The 14,316-nt window shown below is 44.8% G+C and overlaps 8 non-coding genes across 8 annotated transcripts; all 8 read right to left on the reverse strand.

The window, feature by feature from the left end:
- Positions 1-1,354: 1,354 nt before the first annotated feature.
- On the reverse strand, positions 1,355-1,436 carry trnas-aga (transfer RNA serine (anticodon AGA)). Its single transcript has one exon. It is a non-coding gene; the product is annotated as a tRNA-Ser (tRNA).
- Positions 1,437-2,826: 1,390 nt separating this feature from the next.
- Positions 2,827-2,899, reverse strand: trnar-ucg (transfer RNA arginine (anticodon UCG)). The gene has a single exon. It is a non-coding gene; the product is annotated as a tRNA-Arg (tRNA).
- A 2,080-nt stretch (positions 2,900-4,979) lies between these two features.
- On the reverse strand, positions 4,980-5,061 carry trnas-aga (transfer RNA serine (anticodon AGA)). Its single transcript has one exon. It is a non-coding gene; the product is annotated as a tRNA-Ser (tRNA).
- Positions 5,062-6,451: 1,390 nt separating this feature from the next.
- trnar-ucg (transfer RNA arginine (anticodon UCG)) lies at positions 6,452-6,524 on the reverse strand. Its single transcript has one exon. It is a non-coding gene; the product is annotated as a tRNA-Arg (tRNA).
- A 2,080-nt stretch (positions 6,525-8,604) lies between these two features.
- Positions 8,605-8,686, reverse strand: trnas-aga (transfer RNA serine (anticodon AGA)). Its single transcript has one exon. It is a non-coding gene; the product is annotated as a tRNA-Ser (tRNA).
- A 1,390-nt stretch (positions 8,687-10,076) lies between these two features.
- Positions 10,077-10,149, reverse strand: trnar-ucg (transfer RNA arginine (anticodon UCG)). Its single transcript has one exon. It is a non-coding gene; the product is annotated as a tRNA-Arg (tRNA).
- Positions 10,150-12,229: 2,080 nt separating this feature from the next.
- Positions 12,230-12,311, reverse strand: trnas-aga (transfer RNA serine (anticodon AGA)). Its single transcript has one exon. It is a non-coding gene; the product is annotated as a tRNA-Ser (tRNA).
- A 1,390-nt stretch (positions 12,312-13,701) lies between these two features.
- On the reverse strand, positions 13,702-13,774 carry trnar-ucg (transfer RNA arginine (anticodon UCG)). The gene has a single exon. It is a non-coding gene; the product is annotated as a tRNA-Arg (tRNA).
- Between the last annotated feature and the right edge of the window lie 542 nt (positions 13,775-14,316).

Raw genomic sequence — 14,316 nt, forward strand, 5'->3', positions numbered from 1 at the left:
CGTCATTCTTTTATTCCTGACATACCTATGGAAAGCCTTAGGTTAACCAATGGAAAGCCTTAGCTTAACGCTGATCATATCCGCCAACAACTTCTCATGTCTCCTCCTGACTCTTCTCAGCTCTCTTTTTAGGTCTTTTCTGACATCGTTGTAACCCTCGAGCGCTCCAACTGAGTTTTCACGTTTTGTCCTAACAGAAGACTTCTTGTTCTTCTTGACCAGGGATTCCTCTTCCTTAGTAAACCACGGCTCACGCGTTCTATATCTTCCTCACTGTCTGACAGGTACATACTTATCTAGGACACACAGGAGCTTTTCCTTGAATAAGCTCCACATTTTTAATGTGCTCAGCCCCTGCTGTTTCCTACACCATTCTACGCTTCCTAAATCCTACCTCATTGCATCGTAATAAGCTCCTCATTGCAAAGTGCTCACCTACTTCCAAATCTAAAACCTGGCCAGGCTCGTTACCCACTATTAAATCTAAAGTGGCTTCGTCCCTTGAAGGCCTGTCTACATACTGTGTCAGGAAGCCCTCCTGCCCACACTGGACAAAATGTGACCCATCTATAGTAGTCGTACTGCAGTGATCCCAGTCAATATTTGGATATTGTCTTGAGTGTTCCAGAGTTTTTCATTGTCCCAGAATCCAGATGAAGTTTGTATTCCTCACGTACGGGAGCGAGAATTCTTTCAATGTCTCAGATGAGTTCCTGTCCCGAGAACATCAGAGTCAATGTCCCGTCCTCTGCTCGGTCCGAGATTTCACACTTCTTCATTCTCCTCTGATTCCATTTCCCAAAGAGTTTCTCAAGATTTCCAAAGCTGGATCCTAGATTATATGGTTTGCTTCCTAAACATATTTCCAACTGCCAATTGACAATATTTTCACAGTATCTCTTCACAACTCTCTGGCTTGCACCATGTCCAGGCATGAGAAGTCCCGTTTGGTGGAGAGATTCCCGAGGCTGGTGAGTTTCACTTTGGAACAAAGGCGGTTAAGTGGCAATTTCCTGCGATTGTTTGTAATGATGGGAGAGGGAGCGGTGGGGAACGAGCACTTTGACGTGCAGGAAGAAGTGTTGCCACTGATCAGAGTCAGTGAACAGAGGACTGGGATTAAAGGAATCAAAGGAAAAGCAGCAATTCCGCTCAGGACGTTCAATAACAACTGCTGAAACCCGACGTGACGAGCAGGGTATCTGGAAAGAGAAACAGGGATAACGTTTTAGATGTGGAACATTTCTGATGAAGAACTCGAGTTTCCCAAGTCTCATCAAATGACCGGCCTGGTTTTCAAAGCAGGTTTCCTGAACTTTGACCGAAAATTGCTCCAATAGGAAGGCATTCAGAACGTAGTCAGCAGGATTCGAACCTGCGTGGGGAAACCCCAATGGATTTCTAATCCATCGCCTTAACCACTCGGCCATGACTACAGACGAGTCCTGTCACCTCACTGAAAGCTGTCGCTGACGTGATGGGCTCAAGGCTTCCATCTCCTTTCATACCTTTGCTGTCATTTGGAAGCTGCTGGACACCAATGTAAAAGAACAAAAGCACAAAGTTCGGAAAAGATATTTACAGCCAAACTTAGTCAAAATTATTTTTTGAAAGGAAAATCGCACTTGGCAATTTGCTAGATCTCTTTGAGAACATGACCAACAGAGCTTATCAAGGGCGCTATTGATCTGAGTGTTCTTGGACGAGAAACAATCAAACGTTGTGACATATTCTGGCGAACGAAATGGTCTTTCCTCATGGTTACAATGAAAGAGATGGTTCCCAATAAAAGACAGGGATTAAGTCGTATCTAGATATATTTCAATGTGATAAGATTCTTTTTCCGTCCCCAATTACCCCAGAGATGGATGGGGTGAGTTAATTTTCTTCACTCTTCAGCTCCTCAGCATGGAGGAACAGACATGAAACCGCTAGAGATGGAGTTGTTGAGTTGGGAACCAGCGACACTGAAGAAACTAAGTAAAAGTGAGGACTGCAGATGCTGGAAACCAGATTTTAGATCAGAGTGATGCTGGAAAAGCACAGTCGGTAAGGCAGCATCCGAGGAGCAGCAAAGTCGACGTTTCTGTTGCCAGGCTTGATGTGTTCCGCAAACTATTTTCGTTTTTGGCTCAGATTTCCAGCAACTGCAGCTGTTTGTTTTATGTTAACCTTCATAATGTTTTGGACAAAACCAATGACCTGTTTGCATCGGAAAATCCGCAGAAGTACTGGTACACCAATATGTTTGCTGAACAAGACAACCGTTCCGTGAGCGGGAATAGGATCCGGGCCACGGTGCTTAGAGTAACGAAACCTCACAAGTAAATAACAAGACAAGGCGATAGGTACTATCGTATTTGGTCGAAATAAAAGCCCCTTTCTGAACATTTTCGTTGCAGATTATTTTCAACTTGTCTTCGAAGATTTACAAAGTGGGAAAAGGCCATTCTGCCCATTGTGCATTGCGGCTAATCAGAGAACCATCTATTCAAGTCGCAGTTTCCAACTTTGGCTCAAAGTCTTGTGTATTCTAATGTTTCCAGGGCAAGTGTCAATGAGGTTATCCTGTGTTCTTAAATGGCACAATAATGGGACAGAAGTATGACATTTTCACAACGAATTGTAACTCTTTTGAGGAGCTCATGCTCATTTCCACCCACAGAGGGAGACACCCGAGACTGACAGAAGTGTCCGTTGTGGTGAGGTGAAATTTGAAATGGACAATAGAACAAACACAAGTTCTAACTGCAGAAGCGCCATCCCGACCAGGACTTCATTGGGGAGCGTCAACACGGACCACGGTTAAAGTGAGACGTTCCCCCACGAGCCAGGTAGGACTCGAACCTACAATCTTCTGATCCGAAGTCAGACGCGTTATCCATTACGCCACTGGCCCAAATGTAACGTCACACGCTGGCAGCATGTCGATATGTAATGTGATTGATTATCACGGAATCAGAATTAAAAAGGTGAGCAAGCAGCGAAGATAATCGCCAACACAGCTTCACTTGGAAGCTTCCAATTTCTGAAGCAGTGCCTTTCACTGGCAAAGGAGAAACATTTGTCCTCAGCTGCCTGCTTCAGGGTCGGCTCCTCCTCTGCTGGAAGTTTCCATCGTTTTATTCACAGTCACGACGCGATTTCATGATTCACTGCAGTGAAAAAGTGTCATGGTGTCGTCCAAGCAAGACCCTGCAGAAACTCAGCGAGAGATCTCGGGTCATTTCGAGCTCAGGGTGTGGAATAAGACGAGATGCGTGACAGCTGTTATTGACGCCGCCACTTCACTGCCAATTAGCGGCTCAAAACGAGCCGTTGTGAGCATCAGCTTGATTTGTACCTTCCTGCAGTGCATTTGCTAAACAACATCAGATAGATCCCATCCGGCGCAGGGATTTTTTCACACTCTATTTTCACACTCTGCAGTATTTCTAATAACTCTTCCTTGTGAACCTCGATCTCTTCTCAGTCTAGACGCAATTGTCTCTATATCTTCCTCGCCAACATTTTCATTTTCTGTAGCAAATACTGTCGAACACTGTTTACGTAGTGCTTCCCCTATCTCCTCTGACTCCACACACAACTTCCCACTATTATCCTTGACTGTCCCAAAGCTAACTCTCGTCATTCTTTTATTCCTGACATACCTATGGAAAGCCTTAGGTTAACCAATGGAAAGCCTTAGCTTAACGCTGATCATATCCGCCAACAACTTCTCATGTCTCCTCCTGACTCTTCTCAGCTCTCTTTTTAGGTCTTTTCTGACATCGTTGTAACCCTCGAGCGCTCCAACTGAGTTTTCACGTTTTGTCCTAACAGAAGACTTCTTGTTCTTCTTGACCAGGGATTCCTCTTCCTTAGTAAACCACGGCTCACGCGTTCTATATCTTCCTCACTGTCTGACAGGTACATACTTATCTAGGACACACAGGAGCTTTTCCTTGAATAAGCTCCACATTTTTAATGTGCTCAGCCCCTGCTGTTTCCTACACCATTCTACGCTTCCTAAATCCTACCTCATTGCATCGTAATAAGCTCCTCATTGCAAAGTGCTCACCTACTTCCAAATCTAAAACCTGGCCAGGCTCGTTACCCACTATTAAATCTAAAGTGGCTTCGTCCCTTGAAGGCCTGTCTACATACTGTGTCAGGAAGCCCTCCTGCCCACACTGGACAAAATGTGACCCATCTATAGTAGTCGTACTGCAGTGATCCCAGTCAATATTTGGATATTGTCTTGAGTGTTCCAGAGTTTTTCATTGTCCCAGAATCCAGATGAAGTTTGTATTCCTCACGTACGGGAGCGAGAATTCTTTCAATGTCTCAGATGAGTTCCTGTCCCGAGAACATCAGAGTCAATGTCCCGTCCTCTACTCGGTCCGAGATTTCACACTTCTTCATTCTCCTCTGATTCCATTTCCCAAAGAGTTTCTCAAGATTTCCAAAGCTGGATCCTAGATTATATGGTTTGCTTCCTAAACATATTTCCAACTGCCAATTGACAATATTTTCACAGTATCTCTTCACAACTCTCTGGCTTGCACCATGTCCAGGCATGAGAAGTCCCGTTTGGTGGAGAGATTCCCGAGGCTGGTGAGTTTCACTTTGGAACAAAGGCGGTTAAGTGGCAATTTCCTGCGATTGTTTGTAATGATGGGAGAGGGAGCGGTGGGGAACGAGCACTTTGACGTGCAGGAAGAAGTGTTGCCACTGATCAGAGTCAGTGAACAGAGGACTGGGATTAAAGGAATCAAAGGAAAAGCAGCAATTCCGCTCAGGACGTTCAATAACAACTGCTGAAACCCGACGTGACGAGCAGGGTATCTGGAAAGAGAAACAGGGATAACGTTTTAGATGTGGAACATTTCTGATGAAGAACTCGAGTTTCCCAAGTCTCATCAAATGACCGGCCTGGTTTTCAAAGCAGGTTTCCTGAACTTTGACCGAAAATTGCTCCAATAGGAAGGCATTCAGAACGTAGTCAGCAGGATTCGAACCTGCGTGGGGAAACCCCAATGGATTTCTAATCCATCGCCTTAACCACTCGGCCATGACTACAGACGAGACCTGTCACCGCACTGAAAGCTGTCGCTGACGTGATGGGCTCAAGGCTTCCATCTCCTTTCATACCTTTGCTGTCATTTGGAAGCTGCTGGACACCAATGTAAAAGAACAAAAGCACAAAGTTCGGAAAAGATATTTACAGCCAAACTTAGTCAAAATTATTTTTTGAAAGGAAAATCGCACTTGGCAATTTGCTAGATCTCTTTGAGAACATGACCAACAGAGCTTATCAAGGGCGCTATTGATCTGAGTGTTCTTGGACGAGAAACAATCAAACGTTGTGACATATTCTGGCGAACGAAATGGTCTTTCCTCATGGTTACAATGAAAGAGATGGTTCCCAATAAAAGACAGGGATTAAGTCGTATCTAGATATATTTCAATGTGATAAGATTCTTTTTCCGTCCCCAATTACCCCAGAGATGGATGGGGTGAGTTAATTTTCTTCACTCTTCAGCTCCTCAGCATGGAGGAACAGACATGAAACCGCTAGAGATGGAGTTGTTGAGTTGGGAACCAGCGACACTGAAGAAACTAAGTAAAAGTGAGGACTGCAGATGCTGGAAACCAGATTTTAGATCAGAGTGATGCTGGAAAAGCACAGTCGGTAAGGCAGCATCCGAGGAGCAGCAAAGTCGACGTTTCTGTTGCCAGGCTTGATGTGTTCCGCAAACTATTTTCGTTTTTGGCTCAGATTTCCAGCAACTGCAGCTGTTTGTTTTATGTTAACCTTCATAATGTTTTGGACAAAACCAATGACCTGTTTGCATCGGAAAATCCGCAGAAGTACTGGTACACCAATATGTTTGCTGAACAAGACAACCGTTCCGTGAGCGGGAATAGGATCCGGGCCACGGTGCTTAGAGTAACGAAACCTCACAAGTAAATAACAAGACAAGGCGATAGGTACTATCGTATTTGGTCGAAATAAAAGCCCCTTTCTGAACATTTTCGTTGCAGATTATTTTCAACTTGTCTTCGAAGATTTACAAAGTGGGAAAAGGCCATTCTGCCCATTGTGCATTGCGGCTAATCAGAGAACCATCTATTCAAGTCGCAGTTTCCAACTTTGGCTCAAAGTCTTGTGTATTCTAATGTTTCCAGGGCAAGTGTCAATGAGGTTATCCTGTGTTCTTAAATGGCACAATAATGGGACAGAAGTATGACATTTTCACAACGAATTGTAACTCTTTTGAGGAGCTCATGCTCATTTCCACCCACAGAGGGAGACACCCGAGACTGACAGAAGTGTCCGTTGTGGTGAGGTGAAATTTGAAATGGACAATAGAACAAACACAAGTTCTAACTGCAGAAGCGCCATCCCGACCAGGACTTCATTGGGGAGCGTCAACACGGACCACGGTTAAAGTGAGACGTTCCCCCACGAGCCAGGTAGGACTCGAACCTACAATCTTCTGATCCGAAGTCAGACGCGTTATCCATTACGCCACTGGCCCAAATGTAACGTCACACGCTGGCAGCATGTCGATATGTAATGTGATTGATTATCACGGAATCAGAATTAAAAAGGTGAGCAAGCAGCGAAGATAATCGCCAACACAGCTTCACTTGGAAGCTTCCAATTTCTGAAGCAGTGCCTTTCACTGGCAAAGGAGAAACATTTGTCCTCAGCTGCCTGCTTCAGGGTCGGCTCCTCCTCTGCTGGAAGTTTCCATCGTTTTATTCACAGTCACGACGCGATTTCATGATTCACTGCAGTGAAAAAGTGTCATGGTGTCGTCCAAGCAAGACCCTGCAGAAACTCAGCGAGAGATCTCGGGTCATTTCGAGCTCAGGGTGTGGAATAAGACGAGATGCGTGACAGCTGTTATTGACGCCGCCACTTCACTGCCAATTAGCGGCTCAAAACGAGCCGTTGTGAGCATCAGCTTGATTTGTACCTTCCTGCAGTGCATTTGCTAAACAACATCAGATAGATCCCATCCGGCGCAGGGATTTTTTCACACTCTATTTTCACACTCTGCAGTATTTCTAATAACTCTTCCTTGTGAACCTCGATCTCTTCTCAGTCTAGACGCAATTGTCTCTATATCTTCCTCGCCAACATTTTCATTTTCTGTAGCAAATACTGTCGAACACTGTTTACGTAGTGCTTCCCCTATCTCCTCTGACTCCACACACAACTTCCCACTATTATCCTTGACTGTCCCAAAGCTAACTCTCGTCATTCTTTTATTCCTGACATACCTATGGAAAGCCTTAGGTTAACCAATGGAAAGCCTTAGCTTAACGCTGATCATATCCGCCAACAACTTCTCATGTCTCCTCCTGACTCTTCTCAGCTCTCTTTTTAGGTCTTTTCTGACATCGTTGTAACCCTCGAGCGCTCCAACTGAGTTTTCACGTTTTGTCCTAACAGAAGACTTCTTGTTCTTCTTGACCAGGGATTCCTCTTCCTTAGTAAACCACGGCTCACGCGTTCTATATCTTCCTCACTGTCTGACAGGTACATACTTATCTAGGACACACAGGAGCTTTTCCTTGAATAAGCTCCACATTTTTAATGTGCTCAGCCCCTGCTGTTTCCTACACCATTCTACGCTTCCTAAATCCTACCTCATTGCATCGTAATAAGCTCCTCATTGCAAAGTGCTCACCTACTTCCAAATCTAAAACCTGGCCAGGCTCGTTACCCACTATTAAATCTAAAGTGGCTTCGTCCCTTGAAGGCCTGTCTACATACTGTGTCAGGAAGCCCTCCTGCCCACACTGGACAAAATGTGACCCATCTATAGTAGTCGTACTGCAGTGATCCCAGTCAATATTTGGATATTGTCTTGAGTGTTCCAGAGTTTTTCATTGTCCCAGAATCCAGATGAAGTTTGTATTCCTCACGTACGGGAGCGAGAATTCTTTCAATGTCTCAGATGAGTTCCTGTCCCGAGAACATCAGAGTCAATGTCCCGTCCTCTACTCGGTCCGAGATTTCACACTTCTTCATTCTCCTCTGATTCCATTTCCCAAAGAGTTTCTCAAGATTTCCAAAGCTGGATCCTAGATTATATGGTTTGCTTCCTAAACATATTTCCAACTGCCAATTGACAATATTTTCACAGTATCTCTTCACAACTCTCTGGCTTGCACCATGTCCAGGCATGAGAAGTCCCGTTTGGTGGAGAGATTCCCGAGGCTGGTGAGTTTCACTTTGGAACAAAGGCGGTTAAGTGGCAATTTCCTGCGATTGTTTGTAATGATGGGAGAGGGAGCGGTGGGGAACGAGCACTTTGACGTGCAGGAAGAAGTGTTGCTACTGATCAGAGTCAGTGAACAGAGGACTGGGATTAAAGGAATCAAAGGAAAAGCAGCAATTCCGCTCAGGACGTTCAATAACAACTGCTGAAACCCGACGTGACGAGCAGGGTATCTGGAAAGAGAAACAGGGATAACGTTTTAGATGTGGAACATTTCTGATGAAGAACTCGAGTTTCCCAAGTCTCATCAAATGACCGGCCTGGTTTTCAAAGCAGGTTTCCTGAACTTTGACCGAAAATTGCTCCAATAGGAAGGCATTCAGAACGTAGTCAGCAGGATTCGAACCTGCGTGGGGAAACCCCAATGGATTTCTAATCCATCGCCTTAACCACTCGGCCATGACTACAGACGAGACCTGTCACCGCACTGAAAGCTGTCGCTGACGTGATGGGCTCAAGGCTTCCATCTCCTTTCATACCTTTGCTGTCATTTGGAAGCTGCTGGACACCAATGTAAAAGAACAAAAGCACAAAGTTCGGAAAAGATATTTACAGCCAAACTTAGTCAAAATTATTTTTTGAAAGGAAAATCGCACTTGGCAATTTGCTAGATCTCTTTGAGAACATGACCAACAGAGCTTATCAAGGGCGCTATTGATCTGAGTGTTCTTGGACGAGAAACAATCAAACGTTGTGACATATTCTGGCGAACGAAATGGTCTTTCCTCATGGTTACAATGAAAGAGATGGTTCCCAATAAAAGACAGGGATTAAGTCGTATCTAGATATATTTCAATGTGATAAGATTCTTTTTCCGTCCCCAATTACCCCAGAGATGGATGGGGTGAGTTAATTTTCTTCACTCTTCAGCTCCTCAGCATGGAGGAACAGACATGAAACCGCTAGAGATGGAGTTGTTGAGTTGGGAACCAGCGACACTGAAGAAACTAAGTAAAAGTGAGGACTGCAGATGCTGGAAACCAGATTTTAGATCAGAGTGATGCTGGAAAAGCACAGTCGGTAAGGCAGCATCCGAGGAGCAGCAAAGTCGACGTTTCTGTTGCCAGGCTTGATGTGTTCCGCAAACTATTTTCGTTTTTGGCTCAGATTTCCAGCAACTGCAGCTGTTTGTTTTATGTTAACCTTCATAATGTTTTGGACAAAACCAATGACCTGTTTGCATCGGAAAATCCGCAGAAGTACTGGTACACCAATATGTTTGCTGAACAAGACAACCGTTCCGTGAGCGGGAATAGGATCCGGGCCACGGTGCTTAGAGTAACGAAACCTCACAAGTAAATAACAAGACAAGGCGATAGGTACTATCGTATTTGGTCGAAATAAAAGCCCCTTTCTGAACATTTTCGTTGCAGATTATTTTCAACTTGTCTTCGAAGATTTACAAAGTGGGAAAAGGCCATTCTGCCCATTGTGCATTGCGGCTAATCAGAGAACCATCTATTCAAGTCGCAGTTTCCAACTTTGGCTCAAAGTCTTGTGTATTCTAATGTTTCCAGGGCAAGTGTCAATGAGGTTATCCTGTGTTCTTAAATGGCACAATAATGGGACAGAAGTATGACATTTTCACAACGAATTGTAACTCTTTTGAGGAGCTCATGCTCATTTCCACCCACAGAGGGAGACACCCGAGACTGACAGAAGTGTCCGTTGTGGTGAGGTGAAATTTGAAATGGACAATAGAACAAACACAAGTTCTAACTGCAGAAGCGCCATCCCGACCAGGACTTCATTGGGGAGCGTCAACACGGACCACGGTTAAAGTGAGACGTTCCCCCACGAGCCAGGTAGGACTCGAACCTACAATCTTCTGATCCGAAGTCAGACGCGTTATCCATTACGCCACTGGCCCAAATGTAACGTCACACGCTGGCAGCATGTCGATATGTAATGTGATTGATTATCACGGAATCAGAATTAAAAAGGTGAGCAAGCAGCGAAGATAATCGCCAACACAGCTTCACTTGGAAGCTTCCAATTTCTGAAGCAGTGCCTTTCACTGGCAAAGGAGAAACATTTGTCCTCAGCTGCCTGCTTCAGGGTCGGCTCCTCCTCTGCTGGAAGTTTCCATCGTTTTATTCACAGTCACGACGCGATTTCATGATTCACTGCAGTGAAAAAGTGTCATGGTGTCGTCCAAGCAAGACCCTGCAGAAACTCAGCGAGAGATCTCGGGTCATTTCGAGCTCAGGGTGTGGAATAAGACGAGATGCGTGACAGCTGTTATTGACGCCGCCACTTCACTGCCAATTAGCGGCTCAAAACGAGCCGTTGTGAGCATCAGCTTGATTTGTACCTTCCTGCAGTGCATTTGCTAAACAACATCAGATAGATCCCATCCGGCGCAGGGATTTTTTCACACTCTATTTTCACACTCTGCAGTATTTCTAATAACTCTTCCTTGTGAACCTCGATCTCTTCTCAGTCTAGACGCAATTGTCTCTATATCTTCCTCGCCAACATTTTCATTTTCTGTAGCAAATACTGTCGAACACTGTTTACGTAGTGCTTCCCCTATCTCCTCTGACTCCACACACAACTTCCCACTATTATCCTTGACTGTCCCAAAGCTAACTCTCGTCATTCTTTTATTCCTGACATACCTATGGAAAGCCTTAGGTTAACCAATGGAAAGCCTTAGCTTAACGCTGATCATATCCGCCAACAACTTCTCATGTCTCCTCCTGACTCTTCTCAGCTCTCTTTTTAGGTCTTTTCTGACATCGTTGTAACCCTCGAGCGCTCCAACTGAGTTTTCACGTTTTGTCCTAACAGAAGACTTCTTGTTCTTCTTGACCAGGGATTCCTCTTCCTTAGTAAACCACGGCTCACGCGTTCTATATCTTCCTCACTGTCTGACAGGTACATACTTATCTAGGACACACAGGAGCTTTTCCTTGAATAAGCTCCACATTTTTAATGTGCTCAGCCCCTGCTGTTTCCTACACCATTCTACGCTTCCTAAATCCTACCTCATTGCATCGTAATAAGCTCCTCATTGCAAAGTGCTCACCTACTTCCAAATCTAAAACCTGGCCAGGCTCGTTACCCACTATTAAATCTAAAGTGGCTTCGTCCCTTGAAGGCCTGTCTACATACTGTGTCAGGAAGCCCTCCTGCCCACACTGGACAAAATGTGACCCATCTATAGTAGTCGTACTGCAGTGATCCCAGTCAATATTTGGATATTGTCTTGAGTGTTCCAGAGTTTTTCATTGTCCCAGAATCCAGATGAAGTTTGTATTCCTCACGTACGGGAGCGAGAATTCTTTCAATGTCTCAGATGAGTTCCTGTCCCGAGAACATCAGAGTCAATGTCCCGTCCTCTACTCGGTCCGAGATTTCACACTTCTTCATTCTCCTCTGATTCCATTTCCCAAAGAGTTTCTCAAGATTTCCAAAGCTGGATCCTAGATTATATGGTTTGCTTCCTAAACATATTTCCAACTGCCAATTGACAATATTTTCACAGTATCTCTTCACAACTCTCTGGCTTGCACCATGTCCAGGCATGAGAAGTCCCGTTTGGTGGAGAGATTCCCGAGGCTGGTGAGTTTCACTTTGGAACAAAGGCGGTTAAGTGGCAATTTCCTGCGATTGTTTGTAATGATGGGAGAGGGAGCGGTGGGGAACGAGCACTTTGACGTGCAGGAAGAAGTGTTGCCACTGATCAGAGTCAGTGAACAGAGGACTGGGATTAAAGGAATCAAAGGAAAAGCAGCAATTCCGCTCAGGACGTTCAATAACAACTGCTGAAACCCGACGTGACGAGCAGGGTATCTGGAAAGAGAAACAGGGATAACGTTTTAGATGTGGAACATTTCTGATGAAGAACTCGAGTTTCCCAAGTCTCATCAAATGACCGGCCTGGTTTTCCAAGCAGGTTTCCTGAACTTTGACCGAAAATTGCTCCAATAGGAAGGCATTCAGAACGTAGTCAGCAGGATTCGAACCTGCGTGGGGAAACCCCAATGGATTTCTAATCCATCGCCTTAACCACTCGGCCATGACTACAGACGAGTCCTGTCACCGCACTGAAAGCTGTCGCTGACGTGATGGGCTCAAGGCTTCCATCTCCTTTCATACCTTTGCTGTCATTTGGAAGCTGCTGGACACCAATGTAAAAGAACAAAAGCACAAAGTTCGGAAAAGATATTTACAGCCAAACTTAGTCAAAATTATTTTTTGAAAGGAAAATCGCACTTGGCAATTTGCTAGATCTCTTTGAGAACATGACCAACAGAGCTTATCAAGGGCGCTATTGATCTGAGTGTTCTTGGACGAGAAACAATCAAACGTTGTGACATATTCTGGCGAACGAAATGGTCTTTCCTCATGGTTACAATGAAAGAGATGGTTCCCAATAAAAGACAGGGATTAAGTCGTATCTAGATATATTTCAATGTGATAAGATTCTTTTTCCGTCCCCAATTACCCCAGAGATGGATGGGGTGAGTTAATTTTCTTCACTCTTCAGCTCCTCAGCATGGAGGAACAGACATGAAACCGCTAGAGATGGAGTTGTTGAGTTGGGAACCAGCGACACTGAAGAAACTAAGTAAAAGTGAGGACTGCAGATGCTGGAAACCAGATTTTAGATCAGAGTGATGCTGGAAAAGCACAGTCGGTAAGGCAGCATCCGAGGAGCAGCAAAGTCGACGTTTCTGTTGCCAGGCTTGATGTGTTCCGCAAACTATTTTCGTTTTTGGCTCAGATTTCCAGCAACTGCAGCTGTTTGTTTTATGTTAACCTTCATAATGTTTTGGACAAAACCAATGACCTGTTTGCATCGGAAAATCCGCAGAAGTACTGGTACACCAATATGTTTGCTGAACAAGACAACCGTTCCGTGAGCGGGAATAGGATCCGGGCCACGGTGCTTAGAGTAACGAAACCTCACAAGTAAATAACAAGACAAGGCGATAGGTACTATCGTATTTGGTCGAAATAAAAGCCCCTTTCTGAACATTTTCGTTGCAGATTATTTTCAACTTGTCTTCGAAGATTTACAAAGTGGGAAAAGGCCATTCTGCCCATTGTGCATTGCGGCTAATCAGAGAACCATCTATTCAAGTCGCAGTTTCCAACTTTGGCTCAAAGTCTTGTGTATTCTAATGTTTCCAGGGCAAGTGTCAATGAGGTTATCCTGTGTTCTTAAATGGCACAATAATGGGACAGAAGTATGACATTTTCACAACGAATTGTAACTCTTTTGAGGAGCTCATGCTCATTTCCACCCACAGAGGGAGACACCCGAGACTGACAGAAGTGTCCGTTGTGGTGAGGTGAAATTTGAAATGGACAATAGAACAAACACAAGTTCTAACTGCAGAAGCGCCATCCCGACCAGGACTTCATTGGGGAGCGTCAACACGGACCACGGTTAAAGTGAGACGTTCCCCCACGAGCCAGGTAGGACTCGAACCTACAATCTTCTGATCCGAAGTCAGACGCGTTATCCATTACGCCACTGGCCCAAATGTAACGTCACACGCTGGCAGCATGTCGATATGTAATGTGATTGATTATCACGGAATCAGAATTAAAAAGGTGAGCAAGCAGCGAAGATAATCGCCAACACAGCTTCACTTGGAAGCTTCCAATTTCTGAAGCAGTGCCTTTCACTGGCAAAGGAGAAACATTTGTCCTCAGCTGCCTGCTTCAGGGTCGGCTCCTCCTCTGCTGGAAGTTTCCATCGTTTTATTCACAGTCACGACGCGATTTCATGATTCACTGCAGTGAAAAAGTGTCATGGTGTCGTCCAAGCAAGACCCTGCAGAAACTCAGCGAGAGATCTCGGGTCATTTCGAGCTCAGGGTGTGGAATAAGACGAGATGCGTGACAGCTGTTATTGACGCCGCCACTTCACTGCCAATTAGCGGCTCAAAACGAGCCGTTGTGAGCATCAGCTTGATTTGTACCTTCCTGCAGTGCATTTGCTAAACAACATCAGATAGATCCCATCCGGCGCAGGGATTTTTTCACACTCTATTTTCACACTCTGCAGTATTTCTAATAA

The sequence above is a fragment of the Hemiscyllium ocellatum genome, chromosome 46, assembly GCF_020745735.1.
Source record: "Hemiscyllium ocellatum isolate sHemOce1 chromosome 46, sHemOce1.pat.X.cur, whole genome shotgun sequence".
Lineage (NCBI taxonomy): Eukaryota > Metazoa > Chordata > Chondrichthyes > Orectolobiformes > Hemiscylliidae > Hemiscyllium > Hemiscyllium ocellatum.